Raw genomic sequence first — 12,886 nt, forward strand, 5'->3', positions numbered from 1 at the left:
ACTGCAATCCTTCGCAGCTGTATGGATAAGTAGTGCTTGATTCAAGTTTGGTATTTGCCCCAGACTGTAGAGGTCAGCTTAACAGTAACCATAGACACAAAGAGAAAGAGAAAAGCAACAGTACACACAGATCGAAAAATGGGACTCCCAGTGTGTCTGAGTTCCTGGGTATGTCAGAGCATTTTCATCAGTTCAGAGCTGCCATGGTGGCAAAAAACAAATACCTAGAGATAATTTGAAAATTTCCTTGCAAAAGAATCTTAAGATTTGCAGGTTTTTTTTGTTTTGTTTTGTGTTGTTTTGTTTTCTTCAATCCCAGTGTGTGGTTTGTGTTTGTGTTTTTTGTTATTTTTGCCAAACTGGAGATTGAACCCAGGGTTTCTACCACTGGGCCACAACCCAGCCTGCAAATTATTTTTGAGTGGGGAAAGAAAGAAGAAAGAACACAGTTACACATACACACACCCATGCACGCCCATGTACACTGTGTGTCAGAATTCTAAAATCTTAGGGGGCATTATATTCTATATACAAGAGTTATCTCCAGTCCAGACACCTAGAAAACCTATGTATCACTGCGTTTCAAAAGTAAGACCATTTTTATTTAAAGACCCTTTCTCTATTAACTAGAAAGGCTGTCATTCCAAAACAGTTCCACTTGAATTCCAGAGCTATTTATATCTCTGGAGTGAAATTTAAGGAAATCGGATGGAGGCACAAGTGTCTGGGAACAATGGTTGGGGAGGGGCACAGAATCCTGTATCAGAAGAGGATCTTCTACCAGATGCATTCTTTCAAAAACAGCCTTCTTTTTTAGGAAAGCAAAATTCTCATCCCAGTCTTGTGTTTTCCTCCTCCCACCCCAAAACCTCCAGAACACCACAACTGAGTTGCATTTCCTTCCTGCATGAGCTATGCACAGCAGGCCAGAGTTCAAGAGCAGCCGGCTACACAATTCATGTTGAATGTGTCAAATTTAACAACCTCCTGCTGCTGACCAAGAATCTTTTCTCCACTGTGTGGAATGACAAATGGTTATGTTTGACATTTGTTTATCCCAACCCGCCTTTAGTGTGGGAACACCATTCCCTCAAACAGCAGAATATTCACAGGAGTTTAAAAGAGCCAGAAGTCAACTCCCTCTTCATTCCACCAGTGATTTCTTCACAGCCCAACTCTGTCCACCCTAAGCTCACTTGAAATCTACTCCTCTTCAAATTCTCTGTGAAAACATCCTGGATAGATTACTGGTTCCAGGAACTATGTATAGTGTGTATGTCCTCACGAAAGCTATGTCATTTTAAAAGAAATATTTGTGTGATTCTTTAGGGAAGATAAAATAAGCAGGCTAGGAAAAAAATTAAAATTATATTAAAGTGATTTGGGAGCAATGGCACAAGCCTGTAATCTCAGCTACTCTGGAGGCTGAGACAGGATCATAAATTCAAGCAATTTAGCATTGGGCAATTTAACAAGACCCTGTCTCAAAATAAAAAATAGAAAGGGTGACTGAGGTAGCTCTGTGGTAGAGAGCTTGCCTAGCATGTGTGAGGCCCTGGGTTCAATCTCCAGTACTAAAATTATACTAAAGTAATTAAATCACCTGTCCCTTCACAAATTACCAGATGACTAAAGCAACCACTATAATATTTACAAAGAATGGATGAATATTAGTAGAATTAGATTGAACCATTTGAAATTGCTAATATTTGTAGCAATTTCATGTGGTTTAATCCACAGTATGTCCCTTTCTCTATAATCATTCACAATTCCACATTAAAATTGCAAATACTAAAATTGCTATTTCAATTTTACAATGTGGAAGTCAAGCCCTGAGGAGGTTAAGAGTAACTAGTCAAACATTTCACAACTAGCAGCAGAACTGGAATGAACACCCAGGTCCACACTTTGGGATATGACCCCAAAATCCACACTTTGAATCATACTCTACCATAGAGGCTCTGACAGTCACTAGCTTTGTGACTCCATCAAACTTACTAAACTTTCCCAAGCCTCAGTATTTTCTCCTGTGAAATGGGTATCCATCAAACAGGAGGACTGAAGGCGATGATAAAAGGAAGCACATCATGCCGTGCCTGGCTGCACTAGGGCTCTCATGGAATGATGGTGGTATGGGTTAGCTGACTGCTTTCCCAATCTTTGCATGACTCAAGGTGAGAGAGCATGTTGTGTGTCCCCATCACCCTGGGTGGTCAGATGGCCACTCGTGGGGCAGGGCAATGAAGTTGGGGTCCTCAAGTCTGGAGCAGTGCTGCATTGGTTTGGATATGGCATGTCCCCTGAGGGTTCAAGTGTTGGAAGTTTGGTCCTCAATATGGCAATGTCAGAGGTTGTTGGAACCATTAAGAAGTAGAACCTAGTGTAAGGTGATTGGACCATTGGAGATGCCGTCCTAGTAGGGATTAATGTAGTTTTCAGGAGTCCCTGGTTAGTTCTCAAGAGAAGGTTTGTATAAAAGGTCAAGACTGGCCAGGGGTGGTGGTGCATACCTGTAATCCCAGCTACCCAGGGCTGAGACGGGAATATTGCAAGTTTGAGGCCAGCCTGAAACTTAGAAAGACCCAGCTCAACATAGGCAATAAAATGGTCTGGAGATACAGCTCAGTGGTAGAGCACTTGCCTAGCGTGCACAAGGCCCTGGATTCAATTCCCAGTACTATAAAAACAATTAACAAACAAAAACTGACCCCCTTTCCACTTTCACCTTGTTTTCTCTCCTCACATACACTTCTGCCATGATTTGAAACAACCAGGGGCGCGTTGCTCACCAGAGTTAGCACCATATCATTTGGACTTTCTGACTTCAAAACTGTAAGTTAAACAAACCTCTTTACTTTATACATTACCCAGCCTCATTTATTTTATTGTAGCAGTGGAAAATGGATTAATGCAGATGCCTTTCACAATCAGTACAGACTACTTTGGTGTACAAGTTCTTCATAAGGGAGTGTGCATGAGTTTCCCCAAAACCCCTCTTTTAGAAAAAAGACCATCCACATAAGGCTGCTTCCCATCCTACTGCCTACTGTCCAGGTAAAACCTTGCCCTCAGTCCCATCTCCTATTTGCCTGCTTTCTCTACTTCAGAGTTCTACTAAACATCTCAAATGTTTTCCCAAACATCCACTTCTCACGTGCCACCTGTCTAGCTTCTTTGGTGATCAGTTAGAGGGTTAGGCCATCCATGTTTGAAGAAGTACTGATGGTCCAATCTGGAGCAGCACTGTGGACTCCTCAGGCCCGAAGGGAGGGGACTTGCCTTTCCCTCTTGTTCTGCCACTGATTACTCGAACAAGTCACTTAAGGTGTTATACTCCATTCTTTGTTCTTAGAGGAGGACCCTGGTCCAGACATTCCTAAGTTTCTTCCCATCCTAATATTTATGGTGAAGGAGGAATAAAATATACTAGATGAAGTATTTTGTTTGTTTCGTTTTGGGTACTAGGAATTGAACCAGCCCTTTTAATTTTTTTATTTAGAGACAGAGTCTCACTAAGTTGCCACGGATGGTCTTGAACTTGCCACCCTCATGCCTCAACCTCCTGAGTGGCTGGAATTACAGGCGTGCACCACCATGCCCAACACTAGATGTGTTTTTCAAAGAATATGATGCTTTAATTTTTCCTTTTCTCTAAAAGCTGGCAGCTCTTCTACTCTGGCACATCCTATTTTCTTCTGATTGCTTTTAAAAGACAAACCCACAGACAGGAGAGTTTTATGTTACTCTAGTGATGAACTGCAGACCAAGATGGATAGCTTGATTTCAGAACACCAGATTTCCGCTGGTATTTTTCCTTAATGATTTGCACATGTCCTTGCAGGGTGCTTGCTTGGGATTAGAGATGAGGGTCTGTGGTGGGAAAGCTGCACAACATAAGAAAGACAATGTGGTTTTGTTGCTCACTTTCCATTCCTTTGTGTCAGTTCATAACACTCTATTCTCTAGGAGCTGTAAGATAGACTGATTTTCTACCTAAGGTCCCTTTGGACGCATCTGGGGCACTTACTCACCAGGTCTTATATTTTTATGGTATATTCTTTTTTTTTAATTTTTAGATTCAAGATATTTTATTAACAGCTACTACAAATAGTAAGATAGCTCAATTAGATTACCAAGTATGAAATCAACATACAAAAATCAGTAGTTTACACATATTCAAATAATCTTTTGGAAGATTTAATGGAAGAAAAGATTTCATATATAACAGTAACAAAAGATATATTAATATATTTGTCAATAAAAATGTGAGACCTATTAAAAATTAAAATTAAAATACCACTGAAGCCAAAAAAATAGCCTTTCTACAAATAGAAGGACCATATTATTGTGAAAATTCATTTGTAAATTTAACAAACTTTCACTGAAAATTTAACAGTTTTAAGATTTATCACCTGATGCTAAATTTAGTGAAAAAATAAACATAGAAGTGGGACCAGCACTAAAACACACTAAGGCATTTTTAAAAGCCTAAATAATTTAAGAGTATCATACTGGTCTATTAGCAAAACAGAACGCCCAGATATAAGTACACTCAGATACATATAGAAATTGAGTGCATAAAAAGGACATCATCTTAAGTCACTGGGAAAAAGAAGTAGTCAATAAATGTTATAGGGATAAGTAGATAATATCCCTGCCTTACCTCATATACCATGATAAATTCCATATGTACCAAAGATTTTTAAAATAAAATAACCATTAAATAATAAGAAGAAAGCTTGAAAATTTTTTCTTTACAAATCTGGAGTTAGCAAGAACTATCTAACCTTTCATGACTCAAATTCCCCGAGTCATAAATTATTTCACTGGTACTTTTTGTTACAAAAAAAATCAATTTTTTATGGAAAGAAGCATCATAAACAAACTTTTTAAAAAAGACAACTAAAGGGAGATATTTACAGCTCGTATCGCAAAGAGCAATCCTTCCTAACATGAAATTGACAAAATCATAACCCTTTTGAAACATAGAAAAAGGAAATAAAATTTGCTATTAATAAACAAAATCATTAACTTCACATATTAAAAAAGAGAAATGTAAATTAAAATTGTGGATGAAAGACCATTTTCTCTCTCTTCATTGACAAAAATCCAAAGTTAGCTAACATCTATTGATAGGACTCTGGAGGGGAAAGCATTTTCTCATGCATTCTGACAGCAGTGTGTTAAAGTCACCCAGAATTATTGAGTTGTGGTCTATTTGATTCCTGGAATTAAGAAGGATTTGTTTGACATACATGAATGCACCATTGTTTGGGGCATAAATATTTATGATCGTTATGCCTTCCTGATTTATGGTACCCCTGAGCAGTATGAAATGTCCTTTTTTATCCCTTCTAAGTTTGACTTGAAGTCCACTTTATCTGATATAAGAATTGAAACCCCCACTTTTTTTCTGGGTCTGTGTGTGTGGTATGTTTTTTCCCATTCTTTCACCTTTAGTCTGTGGATTTCTTTTTCTATGAGATGAGTCTCTTGAAGGCAGCATATTGTTGGGTCTTTCTTTTTAATCCAATCTACCAGTCTATGTCTTCTGATTGATGAGTTTAGGCCACTAACATTCAGCATTATTATTGAGATATGATCTGTATTCCCAGTCATTTTGGCTTATTTTGGGTTTTTAACTTGACTTGGTTTCTCCTTTGATTGGCTTTTCCTTTAGTGTAGTTCCTCCCTTTGCTGACCTACATTGTTGTTTTTCATTTCCTCCTCATGGAATATTTTGCTGAGAATGTTCTGTAGCTCAGGCTTTCTATTCATAAATTCTTTTAACCTTTGTTTATCATGGGAGGATTTTATTTTGTCTTCAAATCTGAAGGTTAGTTTTGCTGGGTATAAGATTCTTGGTTGGCAAACATGTTTTTTCAGAGCTTGAAATATGTTGCTCCAGGCCCTTCTAGCTTTTAGAGTCTGGGCTGAGAAATCTGCTGATATCGTATTGGTTTTCCCCTATATGTAATCTGATGCTTTTCTCTCACAGTCTTTAAAATTCTAACTTTATTTTGGATATTAGGCATTTTCATTATAATGTGCCTTATTGTGGATCTGTTGTAATTTTGAACATTTGGTGTTCTGTAAACCTCTTATAGTTGATTTTCCATTTTATTCTTCAGGTTGGGGAAATTTTCTGATATTATTTCGTTGAATAGGTTGTTCATTGGTTTATATCTCCGTGCCTTCCTCAATCCTGAATTCTTAAATTTGGTCTTTTCATGATATCCCATAGTTCTTGGAGGTTCTGTTCATGATTTCTTATTATCTTCTCTGTTTAGTCAACTTTATTTTCAAGATCAAATATTTTAAGACTGGGGATATAGCTCAGTTGGGAGAGTGCTTGCTTCACAAGCACAAGGCCCTGGGTTCAATCCCCAGCACTGCAAAAGAAAAAAAAAATTAAGTATTTTGTCTTCATTGTCTGAGGTTCTGTCTTCCAAGTGATCTAGTCTGTTGGTGATGTTTTTCATTGAGTTTTTTATTTGGTTTATTGTTTCCTTCATTTCAAGGATTTCTGTTTGTGTTTTTTTTTTTCCAGAATCTTTCTTTGTTAAAATGATCTTTTGCTTCCTGCAGTTGCTCTTTTAACTGTTTATTGGAGTGATCATTCATTGCTCTCTTATCTCATCCTTTGCTTTGCGTATCATTTTACTTAAGTATGTTCTGAACTCCTTTTCTGACATTTCTTCTACCATGCTATCATTGGATTCTATTAATATAGAATCTTGGTTTGTTTGGAACACTTTCTTCCCTTGTTTTTTCATGTTGTTCATGTATCTTCCCCTCTAGCAGTGCAGATCTGGTGTACTGCAATTTTCTCCTATAGACTTAGTTACCCTGCAGGTCTCCAAAACCTCTTCTTTAAGGGGAGATCAATATTAGCAATACCCAGTACAGACAATTTGTTTTATGCAGCCCTAAAACAAATATCCCCTATGAAGATGTTAACAATATTGTCATAATAAACAGAAAGGATGAGTTTAATTATTATCTACAGTATAACAAATAGATTTGCAATGAGGTCTACAGTTTCTAATGGGAGACAAAGAGGATGGGAAGGGGTGTAGGAAGTAACTGTTAATGGGATAAGAGAAGATGATATAGAAGCACTAGATCATAGGAAGAGTGAAGGCAGAATCAATAGAAGTTGGTTGTTAGCATGAGAAAAGGGAGAAAGAGATTCTGAGGAAATAAGTAAACAAAAGGAAAATAGAGCAAGAAAAATAAATAAAAACTGAAAAATTTTCAAAAAGGAGAAAAAAAATTTACACTATAACAGTCATATACTATTCAAACCTCCCAGTCTTCAGTAGCCTAATGCATGAGAGGTACCTAACAATCAGCTTCCAGTCTCCAGCAGGTGTCTCAGGATGGGATTGGTTCCAACTAAAGATGGCAGCTTCTGCTTCCAGGATAATCCAAGATGGCTGCACTGGCTTCCAAATGTGTTGGTAAACAGGGAACTTCAGCTGGGGCATGGGTGCCAAGTCCGTGTGGGGTATGGTCAGTCGGGCAGGGGTCCTGAAGGCAGGGTGTAGTCAGTCTGGCCAAGGGTCCTGCAGGTTCTGAGTGTTGTCCCAAAATGGCGGCAGCCACGTGTAACCAAACCTGTGGGTACTGTGACAGTGATCTTCCAGGCAACAGTAGGCAGCTGGTGATCCGCTGGCAGTCTGCAGGCAGTCTGCAGGCCACTGACACACGATCAGCAGATGGAACTCAGGTGGTGGGTGATGGGTAGATGAAAGGCAGGTGATGGGCAGGCAAGAGGCAGGCAAACGGGCAAGTGGCAGATGACAGCCAGCAGTCAGTGAGCAATCTGCACTCAAAAAGTAGTCAATATGCTGGCAGACTGCAGGTAATCAAGGTGGACAAATGGTATAAACAGGATAGATGAGCAGCAAAGACTGCCTCACAGAGAAACAGATTTTCTTCTGCTTGAAACCCGAGTTAGGGAGCAACAAGGAATGCAGCCTCCCTCTAGTCCACCATCTTGGATCTCTATGGTATATTCTTGAAGCAGGAAGAGTTTTCCTGGGGTAGGATTTTTAAAATTAGAAGTTTGTCCTTAATATTCCAAGGAGGAATTTAAATAATATTATGAGTGAAGGTGACAGAAATAGTCTCTTGGGCTCTGGTCTGCTTTTCTTTTCCTAGCGCACTTACCAACTTCCAACATACTGCATAATTTACATACGTATTGTGTGTATTGTTTATTGTCTTTGCTCATAAGAATGTCTATTCCATAAGGACAAAGATGTTTGCTTTTGATCATGGCTAAGTCCAAGCACCTAGAGCAACGGTCGGATGTTTAATAAAAAACTGAACTTTATAAAATAATGCAAAAGATTCAGGTAGAACTGTTATCCTGCACACCTCACTTTTAGAAATCCCACTTCATCTTTAGAAGCTTTTGAAGAAGCCTTGTAGAATAAATAACAATGGTGAGGATCGTGACAGTGACTGATGTGGTGATGATGTGTGAGGTGGGAAAAGATTCCAGTCAATAACCTTTCACAGGGTTCAGGACTGGTGTAGCCAACTGCACAGACCCCCACAGACAGGCTCCCAGCACAAGGGAAATAGCAGTGAGTGGAGAGAGACACCAGGAAGCTATTTGTTGCTTCCAGTTCATTTTCATTTAATGTCATGGGAAGCTATTTGTTGGAAAACTCCAAGTGTCTGCAGGAGTCAGATTTTCAAGGACATTCTAAGGGACACAGTGGCTGAGCCAATGCTCCCTGTGCATTCAGGCAAAAGCCTTTCATCCCAGTCTGAGGGCACCTGACATTTACGAGGTTGATGAGATAACGCCTAAGGCCTCTAAACATCATAAAAGACGTCAGTTGAGTCCAAAGTGTCATTATCCAATACCTCTCCTGCATAATAATTGTAAGACATAAGCCACGCATGACACAGAACTCAAAAGTCATGATATTTTTTCACTTTCCTAATGACAGTCAATACACTTTTCAATCTAATTCTGCCTCTCTTCTGCTGGCCTAAATTAATCATACCATCCCTGTTCTTTTCTCTCTCTCTTCACAGTCTCTAATTCTTTGGGAAAACCAAGGTGCTTCCTCACAAGAACATTAGTGGTCAACAAAGGCACTGCACTCAGCCATTCCTTCAAAGTCCCAGCATCCCAGCCAGGGGACCCAGGTTACCATTTGGTGCTAAGGATAAGGGTAAAGAAATTACATTTAGATTCACAATTAGCCTCGGGGATGGAAAAACTCCGGAGAAATGGCATTGTGGAACAAAATTACAGCACTGTTAATGGCTCATTTCCATCTCTAGGACCATTACGCAGTTAATCCAAAGAATGAATAAGGTGTCAGAGCAGCAGCACATGTCAGTTACATTCGTACACTTACCTACACATGCACTTCTTTACTTAGGGTGCTTACAACCTATCACGCAGGAGATACCAAGTGCTATATAAATTTTGTTTTAGTCCTCTCCACAACCCTACTAGGAAATGCATTATTATTTTTTAAGATTTTTTCCAATGGGAATGCTATTATAATGCCCATGTCACAGTTGAAGAATCTCAGACACAGAGATGAAAAACTTGTCCCAAAGTCAAAGAACTAACAAATAGTACTAACAGTACTTAGAGCCTAGGAGCCTGGTTTCAGATTATATGCTCTTTAACACTTTTGCACATGTTGGATTTGTTGGGGTTTAGGGGTTTTGGGCATTTTTCTGGGGAGCAGAATTCTCCCTGGTGAGTATGTGCCCCACCTCTCCAAGCCAGATATCAGCAGAGTAGATCAGTCAAATGGCGCCAGCCAGCAGTAATAGGAGAGGCTGTCAAGCAATTAGCCTGATGATAATTTGGTATAATAAAACCTGCTTCAAATCATAATTTAAACCGACAAGGAGGAGAACATTTTTTTTTTCCTTTCTCTTTCCTAGCCCTGCATCTTGTGCTATAGGAGCAAAAGGCAATGAAAATCACAGTGGAGCTAGCAAACCCATGAGTTTTGAAAAGAAATGTAACAGAAGACACACATGGGCAGGCAGGCAGCACAGGAAATGGGGATGTTCATTCACTCAGCAAACATTTCCTGAGCACTTGCTATGGAGGGTACTGGAAAGATCAAAGGAGCAAGATACAGTGGTTCCCTCCCCACTTCAGTATTTGAAATTGTCAGTCAGCCCACTAATGGGAAAGGCAGCACAGTCAGATGGAGATGGAAAAGATAACTGGCATCTGGCTGACCAGCCTGGCAACCTCAAGTACCTACTGGGCCAGGCAGGTAACTTAGCCAAGTGGCAGGTGTAAGACCATAGGAAGCAGTGGGGCCCCACTGCTAACCAGAGAGGGGATGCCTCTCCTGATGTGGATGCCTGCAGTTCCAAGTCACTCTGCCAGATGGTCTGGTTTTTCCAGAAGCTAGAAATCCACAGTATATAAAATTTTCCAATTTTTAATGTGGAATTAAACAAATATCTGCAGACCACATACTTGTGTAAGATGATATTTTCAAATTCAAACAGTCAAAGAACATTCCTGAGTTGGCTTTTTAAAATTAAAAATGACTAACTTTAATAGTGGATCTGTATGTGTAGACTTGGGATCCTTATGTGCACAGCATTCAAATCATTTTTGGGGGGTGGAACTGCACATTGAACTCGACCACTGAGCCACATCCCCAGCCCTATTCTGTATTTTATTTAGAGGCAGGGTCTCACTGAGTTGCTTAGCACCTTGCTTTTGCTGAAGTTGGCTTTGAACTCACGGTCCTCTTGTCTCAGCCTCCCAAGAGGCTGGGATTACAGGTGTGTGCCACTGTGCTGGTTTGAATCATTTTTAAGGGTTCGGGATACAGGTCAGTGGTAGAACACTTGCCTAGCATGCACAGGGTCCTGTGTTTGATTCCAAAACCCCCACCCCAAAGTGTAAATACATAGAGCATGATGTGAAGTGTACTAATCTACATAAAAAGTGGAAACAATGAGAACATTTCTAGTAACACCAAGAATTATTCCCAGACTCTCCAGCCCCAATTTGAACCTCCATCATCAGCTTGTTGCCTGTTGCTGCCTTATTCAAATCTTCATCATGAGAAACTGACTAAATTGCTTCAGGTTGAAAGAAATAAAACTGCATTTAACAAAATGCAGGCATCCCTGGAAAGAGTGATGACTCAGCCCAGGGCTTCATCAGCTTCTGATGCTCGTTGCCTGCACACACCTGTTCTCCTGGTAACTTCTACTTCCTGTGCAGTGACCATGCATGTATTTACATATCACTCTTCATAAAGCACAGTGTGTCCTCTGTATCTGTGAGTTCTGCATCCATGGATTCAACCCACCTTTGATCCAAAATATTCAGAAAAAGAATTTGTGTCTGTATTGAACATGTACAGATTTTCCTCCTTTCACTATTCTCTAAACAATATAGTATTATTATTTACATAGTGTTTGCATTGTACTAGGTATTTAAAGCAATCTAGGGGGCTGGGATGCAGCTTAGTGGCAGAGTGCGTGCCTAGAACACACAAGGTCCCGGGTTCAATCTCTAGCACCAAAAGAAAGAAACAAAGAAAAAATTTAAAGTATATGAAGGATATGCATAGGTCACATGCAAATGCTATACCACTTTATATAAGGGACTTGAAATTTTGCAGATTTTGATATCCATAGTTGGGGAAGAGGGGCAGGTCCTGAAACCAATCCCCAGTGGATACAGAGGGACAATTTTATCTCTGTATCTTATTTAAGCATCACAAAAAAACCTTCTGAGATGCAACTTTATTCCAACTGTACACTAAAGGGAGCTGAGTCTGTGATAGGTTATGCAGCTGGAATTGCACAGCTAATAAGTAGAAAGTCTAGATTCAAAGGTAGGGTTACTCCAAAACCCAAGTACTTTTCCATTACACTATTTGGCCTCCCCATAAGATTAATAGATGGTATATTTTCTTAACTCTTCCAGAATAACATGATAAGCATCATTTCTTAACCAGAAGCACCATAAACCTTATTCCACTTAAAATGTGTAATTTTATGACTCAAATTATAAGGACTGGTGTTGGCGGTATCAAAAACTGGTGTTTATTATGCAGGTACATCCCTGCCCCCTTTATGTACTGGCAATTGAACCCAGGGATGCTCTACCACTGTGCTATACCCATAGCCTTCTAAAATTTTGAGACAAGGCTTAAGTTGCTGAAGTTCACACTAAGTTGCCTCAGCCTCCTGAGTAGGTAGGACTACAGGCCTGTGCCACCAAACCCAGCCTTAGGTACTTAAAAAAAAAGCACAATTTAGTGAAAAAAGAGAAAGACATAATTATCTTTTATTAGTATAGGTCTTATCTACCTTTATTCACCGAAGCTAATTTCCCAAGACCCATGAGAACATTGTCTTGCATCAATATAGTTCTGAGACAGGAGGTAGAATTGGATGTTTGAAGATTGTTCTCTGGAAATGTGTGCAACAGGAAAATTGGATTAAAACAGCAGTGGCCACAGAATTTCATAAAAAGGGGGCCAACGGGTGGCAAGTGGATTGTGAATGAGTTGTAGGAATTCATCTTGAATCTGCGTTCTGTGTATGAAGTTCACTGTTTTTCCTTAGATCGGGGAAGTTTCCTAAAGATGCTTTAATTTATCCTTCATCAAGATTGAGAAAATGTGAATTGTTTATATTCAGGAATATCCTTTTATTAGACAGGTAATACAGGAAGCAGAGAAGGTGCTCTAAGGCTCCACCATCTACTAAGACCACCCTCTTAGGTGGTTGTTGCCTCTGGGAGGACAGGACCATCAACTGATGACAAATGGTTAGAAGAGTAGAGCAGTAAGAGACCCAGAGGACTTCCTACCCAAACCAAGCACAGGGTAAATTGCCAGGCTCTACTCAG

General features: G+C 39.7%; 1 protein-coding gene across 1 annotated transcript in view; it reads right to left on the reverse strand.

The window, feature by feature from the left end:
- SHROOM3 (shroom family member 3) overlaps positions 1 to 12,886 on the reverse strand; it is a 304,609-nt gene that overhangs the window by 170,654 nt on the left and 121,069 nt on the right. The window lies entirely within an intron of this gene.

Source organism: Sciurus vulgaris, assembly GCF_902686455.1.
Source record: "Sciurus vulgaris genome assembly, chromosome: 9".
Taxonomy (NCBI): domain Eukaryota; kingdom Metazoa; phylum Chordata; class Mammalia; order Rodentia; family Sciuridae; genus Sciurus; species Sciurus vulgaris.